This window comes from Prionailurus bengalensis, chromosome E4 (assembly GCF_016509475.1).
Source record: "Prionailurus bengalensis isolate Pbe53 chromosome E4, Fcat_Pben_1.1_paternal_pri, whole genome shotgun sequence".
Classification (NCBI taxonomy): domain Eukaryota; kingdom Metazoa; phylum Chordata; class Mammalia; order Carnivora; family Felidae; genus Prionailurus; species Prionailurus bengalensis.
In genome coordinates this window covers 51,258,495-51,268,035 of record NC_057360.1, presented here as the reverse complement: position 1 = coordinate 51,268,035, position 9,541 = coordinate 51,258,495, and positions in this window count along the sequence as shown.

Genomic DNA, 9,541 nt, shown 5'->3' with positions numbered 1-9,541 from the left:
ATAGTACTGTTTTATCTCTCAATATGTTAAATCTATTTCATCTTCTCAGTTTTGACAGATAATTTTTAGGTGATAACACATTTTATGAAGACTTTGCATATAAAATCTAGGTTACTAGGAAATTATGAAACATAAAAGCCAATCAAACAATAGCATAGAGTGTACAACACAAAGACTGAATCCTTATGTAAACTATGGATTTTGAACGATTATCGTGTGTCAATATAAGTTCATCAGTTGTAATATATGTATCACTCTGATAAAGGATGTTGATAATGAGGGTGAGGGTAGGGGGTATATGGGAAATGTCTATACCTTCTCTTGAATTTTGCTGTGAATTTAAAGCTGCTCTTAAAAGTAAGGTCTATACACTATTTTTATACATAAAAATACATACATATGTTGCATAACATATATATGTATAAATATAGTATATATACACATATTTTGTAGAAATACAAATATATTTTTTGTAAAAAAAAAAGTCTAGTGGTGGGTATGTCTTCCTAGGCAAAAAATAAAAGTTGGAGATTAGGAGCAGCTATCAGTGAGAAAAATTTTGCTTTCAGGCATCTGTTGTCTTACATATACATAGATTCTAGATGCTTCAAAGGCAGCCATGCACTAACAATATTGATGAAGAATGAGAATAAAATTATCTGAGGATGATAAAAGCCAGAGTCATCTTAACACAGATTTTTTGACTGATAAGACTGAAGGCTGGTGGCAATATTTGTAGCAACTGTTTATGTAAAACAGCAACAAAGTAAACCCAAGTGGCTTAAAAAAATACATAGTTAACAGAATTGTGTGCCGTAAAAGTGTATATATGGATGAAACGAATTGTTTGAGGAAAATGCCTGTTAGAACCTCATTTTTAAAAAGAAAAAAGCCTAACTAGGATTTTAGTCTGTGTAAATTAGGGTGATGGCTTTGACTTGGGGTAAATGGGAGATTGCAAGTTGGAATCACAGCTCGTTTACTACTCACAAAAAAGCACATGTCGAAATAAATGCCTTTTTATTTGTTTTTGCCTCATATAAAATTCAAGTTGTGCAAGATTATCTGAAATGGAACAGTTGTGAAAGAAGGAATTTATCTCTAACTAAGAGAGGAATGTGGAATCATTTAAGAACGAAACACATTGACCCAAGTGTCCCTTTTAATAATGCAATTCTCTGTACTCAAGATAATAGGTAACATGTTTACCTGTTAGCAAATATCACAACCATCTGAGGCAGAAAAAAAAAGCTTACTGTAGTGATAATTCTGAAGTAGAATATGAGTCCATTAAATCATAAAGCGTCAGTTTCACCAAACTAGCAGGATAGTGTTGATGAATTAATACTTGATTAAAGCACTGAGAAATTTCCTTCTACATGAAAACAAGACTATCATGAGTTTTAACAGCATTGTTAATTGCTTTTAAAAACTACAGATTCATGGGGCGCCTGGGTGGCGCAGTCGGTTAAGCGTCCGACTTCAGCCAGGTCACGATCTCGCGGTCCGTGAGTTCGAGCCCCGCTTCAGGATCTGGGCTGATGGCTCGGAGCCTGGAGCCTGTTTCCAATTCTGTGTCTCCCTCTCTCTCTGCCCCTCCCCCGTTCATGCTCTGTCTCTCTCTGTCCCAAAAATAAATAGATGTTGAAAAAAAAAATTAAAAAAAAAAAAAACCTACAGATTCATATAAGTTTATACTTAAAGATGCCTCCCTAATTTCTTAAAGACACCAAGTTCCACATAATTTACAGGCAGACAAAATCTCCAAGTCAAACAGCAAGTAGGGCGAACTGAAACACATACATCTTTACCTGTGATTCAGGGCTGGGAGAGGAGAAATTCGTCCTCACTCCCATGGGAAAAAAGTAGGCTTCTTCCTGCTGGGAATGCAACGGTTCGCCTCTTCATGCTGTAATCCGCAATTAACGAGTTGTGGGAAGTGAGAACCTGCTCTGGCCTCCTGACTCCATTTTAAATCAGGTTTCCTTTCTTCAGTTTCACAATTGATACACAGTTTCTAATAAGCAAACCCACTAGAGAGAGGAAGAAAAATATAATGAAAGAAATACTAACAGGTAATTGCCATACACTTACATTACTAATAGCATTTCTTTCCAATGACCTGATCATTCAAATGAATGATTAAAAAAAAAAATGGAAGTTGTTAGTAATAAACCTCGTTTGTTTTTTCAAAGTTCCCTGATGATTGTTGCTGAGGTGTATCTTACAATCATAGTAAGAACCACAACGGCCTATCCAGCCACACCACTGGCTGCAAGAGGGTAAATGTCTGTAGGGGTTTTCTTGGGGGCCCGGGGTGAGTGCCTCTAGGCATTACTAGCCAATAACACCACTATTGACAGGTTGAGACCAGCACAAAATAGTGTGTATAGCACTGAAAAAGTAAGATGAATGACAGCAATGTTACAAAAATGGGAAGAGAGAATTTAAATAATCTATTATAAAATACTGCACCAGAAGGTTAACTTAGACTACGCCACAATGTATATTTTATACTTTATTATGATTACTAAAAAATGAACAGAGAAAAATAAATGAGGCGTAAAGATAGAAGATAAAATCAATCTTATAATTAATGTCCAATTAAAATAAGAGAAGTCAGAAAAAGGAGGGAAGGAAAATAAACAAGGAACAAATACAAATAGACGATATTAACAAAATGGTGACTTTTAATTCAAATATACCAGTAATTCCAGTTTTAATACAAATATGTCAGTAATCAGCAAACACAAAAATCAGAGATTATAGAGTGGATTAAAAAATAACAAGAACCGACTAAAGTTGGTCAGAAGATGGCCATTTGAAATATAGACTCCAATTAATATTTGCAGGCTAGAGAAAGATATACAATGCAAGCACTCATCAAAGTGAAACTTGTGCGGCCTTATCGACTTCAGAAAAAGGTGACTAATAAAATAGAATACCAGAGATAAACAAGAATATTATGTAATGATAAAGAGGCTAATTTTCCATGGAAACATAATGTTCCTAAAGCTGTATGCCCTAAATTTTGTTTGTGTGTGTGCGTGTGTGTGTGTGAAAACACGTAAGGCAAAAACTGTCAGAACTGGAAAGAGACATAGGCCAATCAACTACTATGATTAGAGACATCAATGTCACCTCTCAGTTATTTGATACATTAAGTGGGCACAATGTCCGTAAGGATATAGATGATCTGAATAGTACTATCAATAAACTTGACCTAATTGATACTTACATAACACTCCATCCAATAGTAGAATACATATGGAACATCACAAAGATAGACCACAATCTAGGCTATAAAACAAACCTTAGTAAATTAAAAAAATAGAAATTTGCAAAGTCTATTTTCAGACCATGAAATAATTAAACTAAAACTCAAGAGCAGAAACATAGCTAGGAATTCCCATGTAATTGGAAGTTGAACAATACACTTATAAAAATTCCATGGGTCTAAGAGGACATTAAAAGGGAAAATTTTTTTTAATCCTATGATCCAACAATAACACCCCCTGGTATTCATGAAAAGGAGTTGAGAACATATGTCCACAAAAAACAAAGAGAAAAGACAAAAAACAAAAAAAACACATAAAACTTGTACATGGAGGGGCATCTGGGTGGCTCAGTTGGTTAAGCATCTGACTTCAGGTCAGGTCGTGATCACATGGTTTGTGGGTTCAAGCCCCATGTTGGGCTCTGTGCTGACAGCTCAGAGCCTGGAGCTTGCTTCGGGTTCTGTGTGTCTTTCTCTGTCCCTCCCTGCTCATCCTCTATTTCTCTCTGTCCATCAAAAATAAATAAAACATTAAAAAAAAATTTAAAAACTTGCACATGGACATTTACAACAGCTTTATCCATAATTGCGAAACCTTGAAGGCAACAAAGATCCCCTTTAGCAGGTGCATAGGTAAATAAACTGTGGTACATCCAGGTAATGGAATATTAGCAGTAAAAAGAAATTACCTCTTAAGTGAAGAAAAGAAATAGAAGAACCTTAAATGCATATTACTAAGTTATATAAGGCAATCTGAAAGGCTACATACTGTATGATTCCAACTATATGTTGCTTTGGAAAAAGTAAAACTATAAAGACAGTAAAAAGAGCCCTGGTTGTGGAGGGGGGAAGGATGACTAGGTGGACAGATGGCTTTTAGGGCAGTGAAAATGTTCTGTATGATGTCATAGTGATAGATATACAATTTGTAGTTTCCATTGTCAAGATCTAATAAGCAGCTTTCACAGAGCAAAGGTTGTTAATGCCCCATCTTTAAATATGGGCTGAGTGTATTGACTTGCTTCCAAAGTCCAGAGTATGAAAATGAGAAGGGTAAAAACACAGCTAATTTTACTGTGAATAACCTTGGCAATCACTACCTCAGCCAGTTGATACAGTTTACTATCAACAGATAAAAGTCTTGTTGATAGCATGTACCTTTCATATGACAGAATGAGAACAGCATTTCATCTTTGTGGTATTCTACCTTGCCCCAAGTTATAATCTTGTCTACTCATGAGAAAACAAAACCAGGCAAAACCAAGTTGAGAGACATTCTATAAAACACCCCATCAGTATGCCTTAAAACCATGAAGATCATCCAAGGCAAAGAAAATCTAGGAAGCTGTCAAAAACTAGAAGAGGTTCATCAGATATGAGATTGATGAGTAAATATATTAAGTTAATAAATGACCTAAATGTACTATGGTGAAGGATCCTGGAAAAGAGAAAGATCATTAAAGAAATCTAGTGCAATAAGAATAAATCATGGATTTACTTAACAGTAAATAATAATAATAATAGGCAGGATAATGAGTACATAAAATGTGATAGATGCACATTTTTGATACAGAAGATAAAAGTAGTAAGCTGCTACCACTTGTGTCATTTATTGAGAAAATAAATAGAATGGAATATATATGTAATCCAATATATATCATATACTTTATTTTATTATTTTTTATTTTAATATTTATTTATTATTTATTTATTTATTTTATTATTATTTATTTTTGAGACAGAGAGAGAGAGAGAGACAGAGCACGAGCAGGCGAGGGACAGAGAGACGGAGACACAGCATCCGAAGCAGGCTCCAGGCTCTGGCTGTCAGCATAGAGTCTGACACAGGGCTTTAACTCGAACCATGAGATCATAACCTGAGCCGAAGTCGGATGTTTAACTCACTGAGCCACCCAGGTACCTTTATACCATATATTTTAAACTATAATATACTTTATATAAATTTTAAGACATGAAATACGTTTAAAGACACAAAAAGAGATAGATGATAGATGATAGATATTCTATATTTAATGCAAAAGCTACTTGTAGAACAATGAATTTAGGGGAATTTAATCATTTTCAGCTTTATTAAAGTATAGTTGAGAAAATAAAAATTATATATTTAATGAGATGATTATATACATAGAGTTAATTAGTACATAATCATTTCATGTAGTTACTTTTTATTTTTTTTGTGAGAACACTTAACTTCTCTCTGAGTAAATTTCAGTCATGTGATTGTCAACCTAATGTGTCATCTTCTTCCATGTGAAAATTGTGTTCCATTCACGTACATCTCACTTTCCTTATGTTTGGCCTGGCTAATTCTTTTTCATTTGTTTTATAGCTCAGATGTATCTTCCTTCAGAAAGCCAACCTTGATATCCAGGTTAAATGCCCACACATTTCATTCCTGTAGCGTCCAGCATTTTCATTATGATGTTCTATAAAGATATCTCTGGTAAAGTTATCTACGCTAATCCTCACTAAAATGTAAAATCACAATGGGGGGAGGGACTGAGTTCAGAACTTGGCAAAGTGCTCATACAAAAAAGCTTCAAGAGTGTATAGATTAAGATTAATATCAAAATTGCTTTTCTCTTCCTATCAAAATAGTAAGAAGGTATTAAGAGGGAAAAAATTAAATTTTTTAATAAATATAAAAGGATTTCTGAAATATAATGTGGTTGTAATGTTTTGAAACATAGCTAGGGTCTTAAAAAAGCAGTAAGTTCTGGAAGGCACTCAGGTCGGAACAAATGGCATCAGCAAAGGTAGAGTTGGAAGTATTTGGGAAATAGAATGTTCTCTGTTGTCTTCAAAATTACTCTTACATGATGGAATAAGTGTCCTTAAGTCACTTACAAGGCTGCATATATTATGCAGATATAATTTTATAGCTTTATTTCCAAAAATGTAGAAGGTTACTCTCATGTAATAACCTGTTTCCATTTCCTTCATTTTCTGTGAAGGAAGTAAGGTTCAAAATAGAGGAGACGTCTCTGGCTTCCTAGACTGGTAGTGAGAGATGATTAATTATGAAGACTGCATTCATTTGATCCGTGTCCATGGATATTACAAAGCACTGGTTTTTAAAATTAGTGTATTATCTGCATTTATAAAATACGTTTCCACAAAAATGCATTAACAGTATCTATATTAATAATGCTTCTTCTAGAGGATAGTGATTTCCTGTTACACTGTATTACTTTATCATGATTCCACGAATTACATTTTTCTCTAAGGGAAATAAAAAATGAAATAGCAAATATTTGGTAAAAAGAAACTGTGTTAAAAATATGTGTCAAAATACACGTCTATATCTGCACTGCTTTGACTTTGGAAATGATATTTCATGGGTTTAATACATATGTCAAAAAATTTCGAATTTACATGTCAAGTATGTACATTTTTATTACATTTTTATGCCCATTGTGAATCAGTGAAGCTGGGGAAAAACATATTTTTCACTCACTATAATTTCACTCAAATCAAGTAATAACAAAACCTAAGATATATTTTTCTAATTATCAAAATTGCCCATTTAAGATATGCTTTAATATCTATGATTATGATATTTTAAAGTAATAAATCTAACTGGCTGAATATTTAGTCTCCTGATTAAACCAATCATTATAATCCACTTTCGTATTTATAAAACTTTATTACATTTATCTCTTCTATTTTTCTTAACTGTGTATCTTTTTCCTCATTCATTGGGATCTATTATTTAATACCTGTGATCTTTTTCCTCTTATTGCTCATATTTATTCCACTTCCATTTGTTTCATTTTTCTCCTCCTAAGGTCTCTTCCAATGTTTCAATTTCCTTTGATGCTTTCTGTAGATATAGTGGCTTCTGAAATAGTGTTGCCTGACTAATTAGGGTACCAGGTGGTTGGCTAAATAGCCAAGATAAGTCCCATTCTCCATACTTTGTTTACTGCCTCTATGCCTGGTCAAACACAGAATTTTAATTTCCTGGATTTTTTAAGAGTCAGCCAACTACCCTTTTAGCTGAAAAGATGCAAAGATCTAACAATGATGAAACTATGGGTTCATCTCTGGTGCTAGAGGTGGAGTAAACTCTGTCTCAGAGGCCGGATAGACAATGCGTATCATTAATTACTTGTAATCTGGAACTATGCTTAGATGTATTTACTTTGCCACCAGATTATGAATCTCTACAGATTCATTTCTATTGTTTATTCTGTGTTTAATCATGACAAATATGACGCATGTAAAAATTGGAATTGATTATATTACATATGAGTCAGAATATTTTTTTCAGTGTTTAGTCCACCTTTGAAATCTTAGCCTTATTTTTCATTTCTGGCATATAGCAGTGATAAATACCAATTACTATGCTAAGCAGTGGTAGCAGAAAGTGGTGCAAAATATGTGTCTAGCCAGAAGAATTTCACAGTGTTTTTATGGCACAGTTTGACAATTACAATCCAGTGCTTTATTTGTTAGTCAGAGGTATAAGTACGTAACTGGTAGACTTGTCAAAGCAGGATACTTCATACTATCAGTGATTAACATTGTATTATACTGAAAGTTATATAAAATAATTTCATTTTACATAAAAGAATCAACTCAATATCCATTAATATTGTGGTATGTATACATAAAGGATATATGCATATAAAGGAATATGTTTCCAGGGACAACACATGACCTATATCTACATATAATACGATTGAACCTTATAAACACAATACTGATAAAAAAAACAGCAGACTCAAAGAATATAAATTATATTATTCAAGTTGTATGAAATTTATAAACAGAAAACACTGAATTTAAAGTCAGAGTATATTATATTTGGGGAGTAAAGAGAGGAAAGTAATTAAAATGGGAAAGAACAGTGTTTTGTAAGGTATTGTTAATAGCCTCTATATTAGTTTTCTATTTATATAAAACAAATAATAAGTTTAAAACAAGTGCACATTTATTAATTCATGGTTTCTTGGGTCAGGAATCTGGCAGTTTAGCTAGATCTCTACAAAGGGTTAGCCACTATCTCATTGCCATTTGGAGGCTAGTTTGGGAAAGGGATCGCTTCCAGATCTCTAATGTTGGTATATCTAATTTCCTTACAGTTGTAAGGTTTGTGGTAGTTTGCTTCACGAAAGTTTCTAAAACAAGTTTGCTAATGAGATATGACATAATCATGGGAGTGACATTCCATCACTTTTTCCAGGGTCCCTTCCTTAGAAACAAGTCACATATCTTGCCAACACTCCAGGGGAAAGGATTGTAAAGACACACATGGTAAAATGAAGGGGCCATTTGGTGGTTACCTCAGGTTTCGCGTGCCACATCACCTGGGTGGTGATTAGATTGGTCAGTTCACATTATTGTAAGTCATTCATTTGAAAACTAATTTATACATTTGCTAGACTCTATGGATACCATAGCAACTATGTATGTGTTTTAAAAGCAAAGTCTTAATTATCAGCCTGAAGAGTATTAATTATTGCCAAGATATTAAATGGTATATCCTCTTTGTTTTCAATGATAATTAAAGAAAAAGAGCAGATGTAGTGTAACACACTAACGTTCTCAGATTAATTTGAAACAAGCTGATGAGTAGTGTAGTTATTTATGCATAGCTGACCTTCATATAAAATTTCCTCTAAAATGTAAGTCTCATTAACCCAGGTATATTAGTTTTCTGTTGCTATTTAACAACTGACTTCAAATTTGGCAGTTTAAAACAGCATCCATTTATTATCTCACATGTCTGTAGGTCAGAAGTCCAATATGGCATGGCTAGATTATTTACTCATTGTTTCACAAAGTCAAAGTCAAGGGTGAGCTGAGCTCTGGAGTCCCAAAGGAAGAATCTACCTCCAAATTAATTCATATTGTTGGCCCGATTCAGTTCCTTCTGGGTGTTGGATTAATATCCCTGTTTCTATGCTGTTGCTCTCTTCTAGAGGCTGCCTGTCTCCTTCTAAAGGTGTCCTCTCCATCTTCAAGTGAAGCCAAGTACCTCAAATCCCCTTCCACCACCAATCTCACTGACTTCTGTCTTTAAGATATCCTGGGCATGTGTTGTGTTCACACTGATAATCCAGGATAATTTACACATTATAAAACTGGATGATTAATGACCTTAATTAAATCTTCAAAGTCTCTTTTGCCATGACAACTAACATAAACAAACATAAGAATAGGGAATTATGGTCGTAGAAAGAAAAATTTGCCTATCACCTAAGCATATTGGCATTTGAATGGAAGTCTAGATATTGA